Consider the following 13,098-nt stretch of genomic DNA (forward strand, 5'->3'; position numbering starts at 1 on the left):
AATAAAAGAAAGTTCAGAATAGATCGTGAAATATTTACCTACAAAAATGTGTACCTGGTGAGGTGTCTCGGGTCTCGGAGGCTAGATATTTCTAGAACAGTCCAGCACATTCGAGAGTATTCGAGAGCATTCCACAGCATATCAGAACATTCTGGAATGGTGGCGAATATTCGAGAACTTTCTAGATTATTGTGAACATTCCAGAACACTTTCGAATGTTGTGAAACATTCGAAGCCGTCTCGGGTCTCGGAGGCTAGACATTTCTAGAACAGTCCAAACCATTCGAGAGAATTCGAAATAGTTCCACAGCGTTTCAGAAAATTTTGGAATGTTGTCAAATATTTGAGAACATGCTAGATCATTGTGGAACATTCCAGAACATTCGAGAGTATTCGAGAACATTCCACGGCATTTCAGAACATTCTGGAATGTTGTCGAATATTCGAGAACATCCAGATCATTGTGGAATATTCCAGAACACTTTCGAATGTTGTGGAATATTCTGAACCATTCGAAGGTTTTTAGTAGGATTATAGCTACCTATTGTGGTAACGTCGTGAGGTTCGAATGTTCAAGAACATTCCGAATGTCGAATATTCAGAAATAGCCTAGCATCCAGGATACCAGATCATTGTGGAACGTTCCAGAACACACGCAAATGTTGTGGAATGTTCTAGAACATTGTGGACTATTTTAAGCCTTTTTTGTCTTTCCATAAAGAAGGTTCCCGTTTTTACCTGAGGGGCGTGCTTTTGAAGATAATTACACCCTCTAGACATTTCTAGAACAGTCCAGAGCATTCGAGAGTATTCGAGATCATTCTACAACATTTCACAACTTTCTGGAATGTTGTCGAATGTTTGAGAACATCCCAGATCATTGTGGAATATTCCAGAACACTCTCGATGTTGTGGAATATTCTGGAACAATGTGGCCCATTCAAAGCCTTTTTTGTATGGGTGGAGCTACAGAACATTCTGGAATGTTGACGAATATTCGAGAACATTCTAGATCATTGTGGAACATTCCGGAACACTTTCAAATGTGGAATATTCTGGACCATTCGAAGCCTTTTTTTATAGGGTTGCCTACCTATTATTATAGTAGGGGTATATTTTTAAAGCAAGACAGTTGTGTGGTTCGAATGTTCGAGAACATTCCGGAACATTCTGGAACGTTATAAAATATTCGTAAATAGCCTAGAATCCAGGATCCCAGATCATTGTGGAGTGTTCCAGAACACATTCAAATGTTTTGGAATATTCTAGAACATTGTGGGCCTTCATACTCTCAGGAGATTTTCTATGACCGCCTTCCAGTTATCCCTATTCCCTATGCTTTTCTCATGGTCAACTATACGGGTCGTAGGTTGTTCTCGAGTTGGAAATAAAAAAAAATGTACGTAGAAGTAGGTACAGGTATTGTAGTAAAAAAAAGCCTAAATATATTTTAAGTTGTTCCTTTTATTACAACCACACAATTCTCATGTCAACTCTCTGAGCGAAGCCGGGTACCTCAGCTAGTAATTAATAATACCCAGATAATAAGCTTATCATTGTTAAGTCAGTAATCAAGCGTAATTGATACAACTCACGATTGTATCGGCGGTATAGAAGATACGTCTGGCGGTATGGCGTCCTCTCAACGCATCCTCATCAATGTTACCATGAGTAACAAATTAGTTCCCGTGTTTAAACTATTAGCGTCATGCAGCCGTGACCTGCACACCGCGAGTGAGGAACCTTGCCCAGCAATTATCTAAACAAATATTGATTAATTGCCTAAAACTGACCAGCACAGCACGCATACGTCGCATTGTTCATTGATGGTTTTAATCAATCTTCTAATTGAGGTGGTTACGCGTTCATGTTTTTTTCGGCCGCCGGCGCATAATCACGGGCAAACGTTTGTTCTGTCATTTTAATTTAAAACGCAAGGGAGGATTTTATTTTTAACCTTTAAAAATATATGTCTTAAAGTTGATAAAAAATAATAAATTATGTAGTTACCTAAGAAGTGATAAAGATCAACGATGACAAAGTACTTAGGTACCTTCATTTTGTTTAACAATAGACTTCAGAAGATTACTGTTGATTGAGATGTAGGTACCTACGTCAGTATGATGGACACATTTGGCAATAATCCGATAATAATTTATCAATTATCGGTGATCAGTCACCGTCAGCATCGGTTAGGCGGGCACGGGCGCACCTCAGGGTTGTGAGGTCGCACCCGTGCAAGGTCGCCCGGTCTCCTCCATGCACCATGCAGCCCACTTATGGCCGTTCCCTGAGCCAGAAATGTAAAAATACCCCAATAATTATCCTATTTTTCTAAGAAACGGTGATATTTGTAGACGTGGGAAAAATAAATATAATTCTTGATTATATTATCTTTAATAACACAGCTTTCGATACACGATTCATAACACTTCGCTCGATACAATTTATTCCCAAAGTAACCTCCAATTCGAATTTTTACTCCAACTTTACTCGTTTCTTTACTATGTGACACTATGAAACAAAAAAAGGAGAAAAATCAATCATAAGTATAACAGTAATTTGACAGCTTTAGAAAAACGATAATTAGAGGCAATATTTTTAAAATAAATAAACATCAACTAATTCTATCGTAACAAAATATCGACTCCGGCCTGCATGCTCTATCTCCGTCCGTCTTTCGAAATGAGACAGTGATGGCTGAGCGCTCGTGCCAGACGGACCTGTACTAGGTGTCCCCAAAACAAATATAAGATTTACTTATAAAAACTGTGCTGTGTTGTGTGTCCTAGTGATATACCGTGTGCACCAAAACCTTTAAGTTATAATGGGTAACAAGCAATTGAATAAAAAGAAGACATCTCGAAAAAGACAACTCGGAAGATTCCAACAAACAATGGAACTAACGTAAGTAAAAATGTATATTTATTACACAGTGAAATACGTAATTATTACTTAATTTAATATATACTTGATCGTACTAATTAGTAATCCATATAACTTAAAACATTCTGGAATTTAATAATCGCTCCATCTACCGGTAAACATTGTCATCAATTCATCATCTAAATAGCTTAAAAGGATATTGCGATTCGCGACGTTTACACCACGCGGCACTAGCGCCTTGCACGGCAAAGACAGAAAACATGTCCGTCTATGTGTGCGTCTCCGTGAGTCGTAGTTGGTCGTAGTTACGCGGTTGCGGTGTAGTGGGCCTTCCTATAAATACGAGCACACAGTGATACATGTAACGCACACAATTAGACGCATAAAGCGTTCTTTTAGCAATCCATCCACCTATCGAGGATTCGAACCTCAGCTCGTGATTTGTCATGCGTCTAAACTTTTTACTTTTTTGTCTTTCTAGGAAAAGAAGAAAATTGGATAATTTCACAGCCGAACATGATACTATATCTTTAGACTACATCGAGTGAGTATAATTATTTGACTTGTGCTTTTTAGCCCTACCTACGTAACACAATACACTACTACAATTTATCTTTATTTACAGACTGCAAAATATGGAAATGGAATCTCCGATTTCATCAACCACTGACATCCAAAGTAACGAGTAAGTTCTAATTCTAATTGTGGCATTATCTATGAAAAGGGACCTTATTGTCTATGGCGCTTACGACGCACTGCGTCGCACGGCGTGGTATTTATATCAGAGCATCGTTAATAATGGCGGAAGCGCCATCGACAATAAGGTCCCTTTTCATAGATAACGTCACAAATACCTACCTACTCAAGTAGGTACTCACAGCGGCGGCGTACGAATAGACTTTAGTTAGATTTAGATACCTACTGTTTTCCTATCAGTGCAGATGCTTATATCTTTTTATGTATTAAATTGATATTCTCAATTATTTGGACATATTTTGTACTTATTTTCCTAGATGGCTATTAGTAGTATTAGTACTACCTACTTAGCAAATGTTCGCCGAAAACTAAATAAAATGTCGCCAATCAATAATATCGTACGAGATACATTGCCCTCATCAGTTATTTGATATTCTCCAAGAGGTACTTAATTTAAAAAAACCGGCCAAGTGCAAGTTGGATTCGCACACGCAGGGTTCCGTACCATTATGCAAAAAACGGCAAAAATCACGTTTGTTGCATAACTATTTATTTTATTCTGTTTTTAGTATTTGTTGTTATAGCGGCGATAGAAATTCAATCATCTGTGAAATTTTAAACTGTCTAGCTACCACGGTTCATGAGATACAGCCTGATGACAGACGGACAGACGGACGGACGGACAGCGAAGTCTTAGTAATAGGGTCCCGTTTTTACCCTTTGGGTACGGAACCCTAAAAATGTACACTGATAGAATGTAATAGGGTTGCCTGAGTAAGTCCCGGAAATTAAAATCCCGGGATTTACCGATTGTCCGTACTTTCGTTATTCTTTTACGTATTTTTTAATGAACTGGTAGTTATTTTATATTATACCTACCCTACACAATAGTAAATGATTTCCTTTTCTTGAGCGTGTTGACCGATTTTTTATTTTAATAAAACTAATAATCTTGGGCAATTATTTCCATTTTCAATTTCTCATTTACCTGTGATAGAGCATTTTTAGGGTTCTGTAGCCAAATGGCAAAAAACGGAACCCTTAAGGATTCGTCATGTCTGTCTGTCTGTCCGTCCGTATATACAGCCACTTTTTTCTGAAACTATAAGAACTATAGGTACTGTTGAAACTTTGATTTACCAACAAAAATAGAAAAAAACAATACATTTTGGGGGTTCCCCATACTTAGAACTGAAACTCAAATTTTTTTTTTGCATCAATCCCATACGTGTGGGGTATTTATGGATAGGTCTTCAAAAAATATATTGAGGTTTTTGATATCATTTTTTTCTAAACTCAATAGTTTGCGGGAGAGACCACCTCCAAAGTGGTAAAATGTGTGTCCTTTAACTTCTAAAATAAGAGAATGATAAATAAATATATATATATATGATGTACATTACCATGCAAACTTCCACCGAAAATTGGTTTGAACGAGATCTAGTAAGCAGTTTTTTTAATACTTACGTCATAAACCGCAATTTTATTATGTTACTTGCTAGATGTTACTATTTGGCTACTTTGTTGCTACAAAGTATTTGACGCCGACTGTACCTGTAACCAGCACAATGGTTTATTTACTTTCAAGTAGTTTTCTCCATTGTCATCACTTGTTATAATATAGGTACCTACATAAAAATTTTGAAATTAGTCTGTCTCACTTTTCGAAATAACTGCATTTCTGGAATGCTGCGTTTCGCGGGTCCATGATCAATTTATGAAATAGTAATGGACTAATTTATAAATTGAGTGATGTTGTAAAGAAATGACTGGCTGCTACAATTCTTCGACCGACAGATTTGTCCGGATGCTTAATGAGAGGCAAAATGTGGCTGTTATTGTTCATCATCACTTGATGATAAAAAATAGTGGGAAAAATAGTTGACATGAGTTGCGTATTACCTATTCTCACATGTATCGTACAACGTTTTACAGTACATATAGCCCTATAGGTTAACTGGAAGAGATCCCTCAAAGGGATAAGTTCGCCTTTGTACTTCTTGCTAATTGTATGTTATTTTTAATATGTCTTTTTGTACAATAAAGAGTTTACTACTACTACTAGCCCTTTAAATATTTGACATAGTTACGTAATGTGTGTGTGCATTATCGCACTAGTGCGGTAAAGTCCATATGTGCTGTAAAACATCATACATTTGTTTAATTTTGGTTTTGACAGTGAGGCGACCGGCTCAAACATTTTGAACCCACGCATTGCACAGGTGGATGACACTTATCGGGTTCCTAGTATATTAGAGGAAGAAGATACCCATGAGGTAGGTGATTCATGCTAATTATGCTTATTGATTGTAGAGCAGAGAACAATTTTACCTTTTGTACTAACTACCTAGCTAGAATAACATTGTTTCAACTTCGTGTGCCAGAATTCCATCGTAAATTGATTTATCACACGATTCGTAGTCATTATACAGGGTCTTACTTTTATTTCTCTCGTTGGTTCTTTACCACCGGTGCTTTATATGTACAGTCGACGTCAAATATATGTATACATTTTTCACCTTATTACAAAGGAGTATGCTGCAATAGGTACATATCTTTGACGTCGACTGTACATGATGTGACAAATTGTAAATGCTAACACATTCAATATATTTTATTTTCAGTTACAAATATCGTTCAATGTGGAAGAAGAGCATCCTGACAAAACCGTCGGTCGAAGAATTGTCGCAGTTAGTTACCATTCGATTCGATTCCTCGCATTTTATCCAATAAAAGATTGTATGGAAACTATATACATAAACGCAATATTTCACCGACAAAATCGCAATTTTCTTGTTTTGTTCATACTTCAAGATGGACTCTTTGTGACCTTGACGTCACGGTCACATATCGTTTTGTTCGGGGCGTTTCGCGAGTGAAGTACGACTGTCGGACTTTGACTATCATTTCTGACTTTTGTATTCCTTTAATGCAATGGATCCCATATAGACTTTTGATCCTAAAGACAAACCTGATCGATTGATACCATAAATGAAAATTAGTCATCTATTATCGATAAGTATATATGTTTTTCTTCATCAAATTATCAATAATTTTCATTTTTTAGATTGTTCCCTCTATAAACTCCTAATAGTCTACCTTGGTGCCAAATAGGGAATGCAAATCGGTTATTTTTTGTATGGAAATAATCGGTTATTAACCGAAACCGCGGTTATTTCCATACAAAAAATAACCGATTTGCATTCCTTAGTGCCAAATTTCAAGTTTCTAGGTCAGCTCGAAGTGGGTTAGGTTTTTGATCTATTAGTCAGTCAGTCACAAAAATGCCGGTTTTAAAATGTTAATTTATGAATAACTGTTAGAGCTACGTTTACGAAATTTTGTATTCTAGACAAGATAAGGGGCTTGAATAAATGTGCAAAATTGCATGTGAGTAGGTAAATATGGTAATAAAATTATCAATAGGAAGGATCAAGAAGTTGTTGCAGCCAGAATTAAGAATTTACCAAGGAGAGGACATGTCACTATAATATTTTAATTCATTTTAAAATGTCATTCAGATTATCAATAAGAGTTTCTTATACCGTATTCGAATTAAAAGAAATATTTTATTAATAACACAATTCTTTCTAGTTTTTGCTCGTATTTAGTATACAACTAACTAATTATTCGTATAAAATTATTTATCGTAGAAACACTCGTATAGTTTCAAAATAAGCTATTTTATTTTGTTGGCATTGTCAAACCCATTGACTATTTTTGTTTTGCTTTAATATATGGTCAGTCGTAAAAGTATTAGCGTCAGCAATGGATTTATATAATGTATTTCTTTAAAAAACATGATATTTCATGCTAAGTAACAGAAAACAGTCAAATATTGTACCGGAAATATTAGTCCCGAAAGTACCGGGAATTTAATTTTGAAATCCCGGTTCTTTGCTTGGCTCTAAATCCCGGGAATTCCCGGTACTTTCGGTACCGGTATTTCCCGGGAGCAAACCCTAGTATGTAGGACTGTAGGTACTGTAAAACGTTGTACGATACATGTGCCAATAGGTAATTCGCAACTCGTGTCGATTCAAAACACTCCCTTCGGTCGTGTTCGAATTTATCGCCACTCGTTTCGATTTTCCTATTTGCCGCACTTGTAAACGTAATGTAGGTAAGTACTATTACAATATGGTGCTACTTTACCGCATTAGTGCGATAATTAGCACATTACGTAACTATGTCGAAAATTTAAAGGGCCATATTATGTACTGTAAAACGTTGTATGATACATGTGCGAATTACCTATTTTTCGCACTTGTACCGGTATGCCCTAATTAGGGTTCCGTACCCAAAGAGTAAAACGGGACCCTATTACTAAGACTTCGCTGTCCGTCCGTCCGTCCGTCCGTCCGTCTGTCACCAGGCTGTATCTCACGTGACCGTGATAGCTAGACAGTTGAAATTTTCACAGATGATGTATTTCTGTTGCCGCTATAACAACAAATAGGTACTAAAAACAGAATAAAATAAAGATTTAAATGGGGCTCCCATACAACAAACGTGATTTTTGACCAAAGTTAAGCAACGTCGGGAGTGGTCAGTATTTGGATGGGTGACCGTTTTTTTTTTGCTTTTTTTTGTTTTTTTTTTTGCATTATGGTACGGAACCCTTCGTGCGCGAGTCCGACTCGCACTTGCCCGGTTTTTTTTTAATAAATATCGATGATATACCTGCACAGTATACCTAATAAATAATGATATTATAGAAAACTTGCAGTCATTAATTTGTTTAAATATAAACTGTATTTACCCTTATAATTAAATATTATTGAAATAAGAGTTGACTTCATTAAAATGAATATTTAATTTGCACTATGTTTCATTTATTTTTCCAATTTAACTTTAACGCCATCTATGAGATGCAGCATGCTTTTTTCAGTATTTAGTAATACGTTTTACAAATCAGTGTCCTGTTAGTTCATTTAAGTCGCTACTTCTTGCGTGGCGCTGTTGTATCGTCATTGTATCTAGGGGCGGGATGGGTGGCGTGAGGGGAGGCTCGATTGTAGATTTCATTTGGGTACGGGAACGGCCTTATGTATGTGCATCTTGAAATAGATGCTGCAAGGGTAATTGCATGGTAATAATCACCAAGGGCCAGTGTGTATTATTCATCTTTAAAACTGGATATTCTAGTTCACGATCATCTGTTTTGAATGGAACACATCTGGCTTTAGAATGATGGTTAGGTGAAATATCTTACGTGATAATCTGGTAAATGCACCTTCGCCGCAACCCATAAAGTCTTTTAGTTAACGTCATCATACGCTTGATTATCATGGGTTTGTTTGATAATAAAAATAAAACTCTTGTAATTTTGTAAGTATCTGTACTTCACGGCTATTCTTATTTTTAACCGACTTCAAGAAAGAACGAGGTATCAATTCGACCACCTCAGAAATCCATCATATCTGAACCGATATGGAAAATTATTTTTTGTTTAAAGCATATACTTATGTAGTTTCATTGGTCCCATTTTTTGTCAAAATCGAATTCTAATGATGGGAGCCATGAGCAATTGAGGAAACGCCTCAAATGATAGTTCACATATTTTTGTATCGTCACCAACAAACTATAAAAGCACAAGCTTCCCAAACCACTAAAAATTATTTTCTTGGCAAAAACTTATTTAGGTATTACTCGTAATTAATTATTTATTTGCCTAAGCATTCCAGTCAGAAGAAAGCTCCATCACGGTTATAATTTCTCGATCACAGCGTTCGTAAATAGACGTCTATCTATGCAACGACATAGACGGTAGGATTCTCTAGACGTGGTCTACCGCGTGCGCCCGTAAAGGATAGACATAGATGACGTCATAAACGTGGGGATACCATATTGGTAAAAATTACCCCAATATTTGATATCACGTTGGTGCGATTACCCTGGAGGCAATTAGAGTCAGACCGTGAAAAGTCTGCAGCGATTTTGATAGCCCACGCAGTGCAAGTGTCATTTTAAACGTCAAGGTTCTATGAAATTATGACGTATAAATAACACTTACACTGCGTGGGCTATCAAATCTTCTGCAGACTTTTCTGGGTGCGACTCTAACTAGTTTGACCGTATTAAAAATATTAAAATTGTTGAATAAAATGTCAATGGGCCGTTCTTTTTAGGCGTATGAACAATGAAATATCTATAATTCGCGCAGGTGGTACAAAACTAACCATTTTTAGTAATAAAAAAACGTAGAATAAAATGTGTTCTGAGTTTTAATGTCAATAAATCACAATCAACAAATGATACTTAAAAACACACACTACACTTCACTTCACTAAAAAGTAGTACCCGACGGAAGTTTCAGTTCCGGTTCCGGTGCAAAAAAAAACCTATTTCTCCTTCCGGTAGCTGATATCCATTTATTACGCGTGGCTGTATGTCGTGGTAATCTGGAGATAATAAACGAAATATTAATTTTGTAATGTGTTACTCTTATTGCAAAATAAGAATTAGTGCCTGCGCCATATCTTTTCTCTGATTCGTGGCAAACCCCCCGAAAACGCTAGAAAGATGGCGATAACCGTAATGCTTAAATTTAATTTACATGTTAATAATTTAAACACAGTTCAAGTTTGTTGTTCATATATTTCCAGTTGTACAGCAGTTATTTAATAAATATAATTTACAATTAATATGTAAAATGTTATTAAAATACAGAATACCCCAATTTTGGGGTAATTATATGCATCACGGGCTGGTATCCCTCGAATAATAGCAATGCGACTAAATTGAATACAGTTATTAAAAGGGTGACTGCTTACTGTCAATATGCGTACACAATTTGGTCGGGTAATTTATCAGGAAATACTTTCGAGGTTATGATCTTTTACCTGAGATATTTTTACTATAAATGCTTTTTCTAATCAGATTTTGATTGATATAGATTGTAGGATGTTGTTACTAAGCATGATAATGTGACCAAAGTGTAAAATACTGTACTTACCTGTGAAAAGTTGTACGTTGTCCTGTTTTTGCCGACAGTCACTCGTACAACACATAATTGAGGAATTAAACATACTTTTTGAATTCTTAAGTTCAAATACATTCACACAAAACACGGATTTCAATATTTTTCCTTTTAATCTTTGCACTATTCACATGGTTCACAAGAAGTTGACGTATGCGCACTTGTTTGTATCCCACCCTTTTAAAAGGTGGGGAACAAAAAAAAGTGAGACTGTGACAAGGACAAACAGTAATAGCACTTTCTCTGCTACTCCTACTGAAAGATACATAAGACTATCCCGTTTTGTCACTTATCCCCACCACTCATGCCTAATCCAGTTAAAATACTAGATTCATGATGCAACGAGCACTGCGCCTTGTCGGTCACTGATATCGAACAGCTATGCCAAGATTCCTACAAGTGGGCTCCAATATGCAAATTTACCTTTGGGGATTCGTGGGACGATGAGGAACGTGTAGGCTGTCCAAAGGAAAAAGCTGATCCTACATTTTCTATTCAACCCGCTTACACAAGTGTACCTACAATTGAAAGAACGGTAACCATAGTTAAGTAGGTACTGTCTTCAGCGAGACTTCACGCGTTTATGTAGTTTTGTATAGCGAGCTGCAAAATGTATGACCCTTATGAATGAAATTCATTCATAAATATTTAAAGTGGCCATGCAATTTTGCGACTGGGAGTACGTTGCGTTTTATAAATCATTAAAATTCAATAGATATAATAATCCAATTCGAGGGCTCTCCGGGTCTTTTGAGTCGTGACATGGCTAATACCATATGTCCACTTTAATTTGTTTTAATTAATATCGGAACCGGACTCTTATTAGGTACCTATCATTTTAACAACTCATACAGGCGCGCAGAACTTTATATTACTTACAAAAATAGATATTAGGTTCCTATTTTCCTGTGTTTAAAGCGGTAATGAGATATGTACATACCTACATCATCATTAACTTAAGAGTTATTCTCTTGTCGGTGGAGTATCTTCCAGCATTCATCCCTATCTTAGGTAGGTAACTATAATCTTAACACTGAACAGTTACTGATTCCCTAATTAATAATTACGCGTAACATATTTAGGGCCACTTGCACCATCCTACATCCTACTAACCCAGGGTTAACCCGTTAAACTGTTAACCCAGTGTCAAATTGTACAGGTAACCATGGTAACTCTAGGTTTAACCGGTTAACCCCGGGTTAGTATGATGGTGCAAGTGGCGCTTAAGGTATTACAATAAACACATAAAAATTAGTTTATTATCGTAGATTAGGTATCAAATTACATAAATATAGCTTACGATAAGTAATAGTATCTTGTTGGCAAGTTGCCCGTCCCGTTTAGTTTATCTGAATAAAGGAGACACCGACAGGTCGGAAAGCGGGACTGAAGTCTAAGTACAGTCGATGTCAAAAATCGCCGGTGCGAATAAAAAAATCGCAATGTATTTTTTAGCTACTTTTCAGGAGACAAAAAAACTGCTTATTTTCCTGTTTGTAATATATTTGTTGCACCTGTATTTTTTTATGGTAGATCATTGTTTTTACATGCTACTTATGAAGAAAATAAACAGTTTTTTTCGTAAATTTTTACAATATTAATTATTTTACCTAGAATTTTCCTACATAGCGACTTAAATTTGGTTCACTTAAAATCGTCATGTGTAAAGTTGCCAAAGTAACGTAGCACGAGAAATGATACATAGCGGATTTTAGGGTCAAGAAATCGCTATGTGCAACATTATCGCCATCACCCTCGACGGAAAACAAGGCATTTAATTTCGTTATGTGCTAAAAAAATCACATAGCTATTTTTTTGTACAAATTTTGTTAGTTATTTTCAAAACTAATAAAGATACAAAAAAAAATTTATATAGGTCGACAGCAAATTGAAAAAGGAATTGAAATATGCCAAAATCAAAAAATCGGGAAAAACACATAGCGTTTTTTTATTCGCACCGACGATATTATATAATATCAAATATGTATTAATAGTTTTAAAGTTAAAGGAGTAAATAAGGTGCAAAAGTGTAGGTAAACATATATTATCTTCATTTTAGCATATCAAATAGTTTTAATCGTTTGAAATGGTGATTAAACTGATTAATTTTCTAAAACATTAAAAGAAAACTGCAAAAATTAAGCACATACTAGTTACATAAATACCTATGTGTGTAATATTTCACGAGCTACCTATAGGGCGGGCGGCACTAACCTCAATTATCCCATAGCTAACTAGCATTCGATTTGTTTTTTTGTAAATTTTATACCTACATATTTTTAGCTACAAGTAAAATGATGACAGGCTTAAACAATGGTTCGAAAGACCTACTTCACACGTACGAGTACCTACTACTATAGCGACCTAATGCTGGCATCTTTTAATTTGCAAACCTTGTAACGACAACGACTATAAGTCGGACGAACGTTTGCCGGTCATCGCGGGGTAAGTAGGCGTGAAATTAGTACGAGTGCTAAACACTGCACTATAGGTAGTTACACTAAGTTCTTAGTGCTAGCTGGCACTCCATTACA

The 13,098-nt window shown here is 36.0% G+C and overlaps 1 protein-coding gene and 1 long non-coding RNA gene across 2 annotated transcripts in view; both read left to right on the forward strand.

Moving 5' to 3' along the window:
• Positions 1-13,098, forward strand: part of LOC134789814 (mucin-2-like) — a 74,029-nt gene that overhangs the window by 36,393 nt on the left and 24,538 nt on the right. The gene's annotated exons all lie outside the window — the stretch shown is intronic.
• Positions 2,327-3,557, forward strand: LOC134789498 (uncharacterized). The gene is made up of 3 exons (XR_010144080.1): positions 2,327-2,907; positions 3,368-3,430; positions 3,512-3,557. It is a non-coding gene; the product is annotated as an uncharacterized LOC134789498 (long non-coding RNA).

The sequence above is a fragment of the Cydia splendana genome, chromosome 4 (genome assembly GCF_910591565.1).
Source record: "Cydia splendana chromosome 4, ilCydSple1.2, whole genome shotgun sequence".
Classification (NCBI taxonomy): Eukaryota; Metazoa; Arthropoda; class Insecta; order Lepidoptera; family Tortricidae; genus Cydia; species Cydia splendana.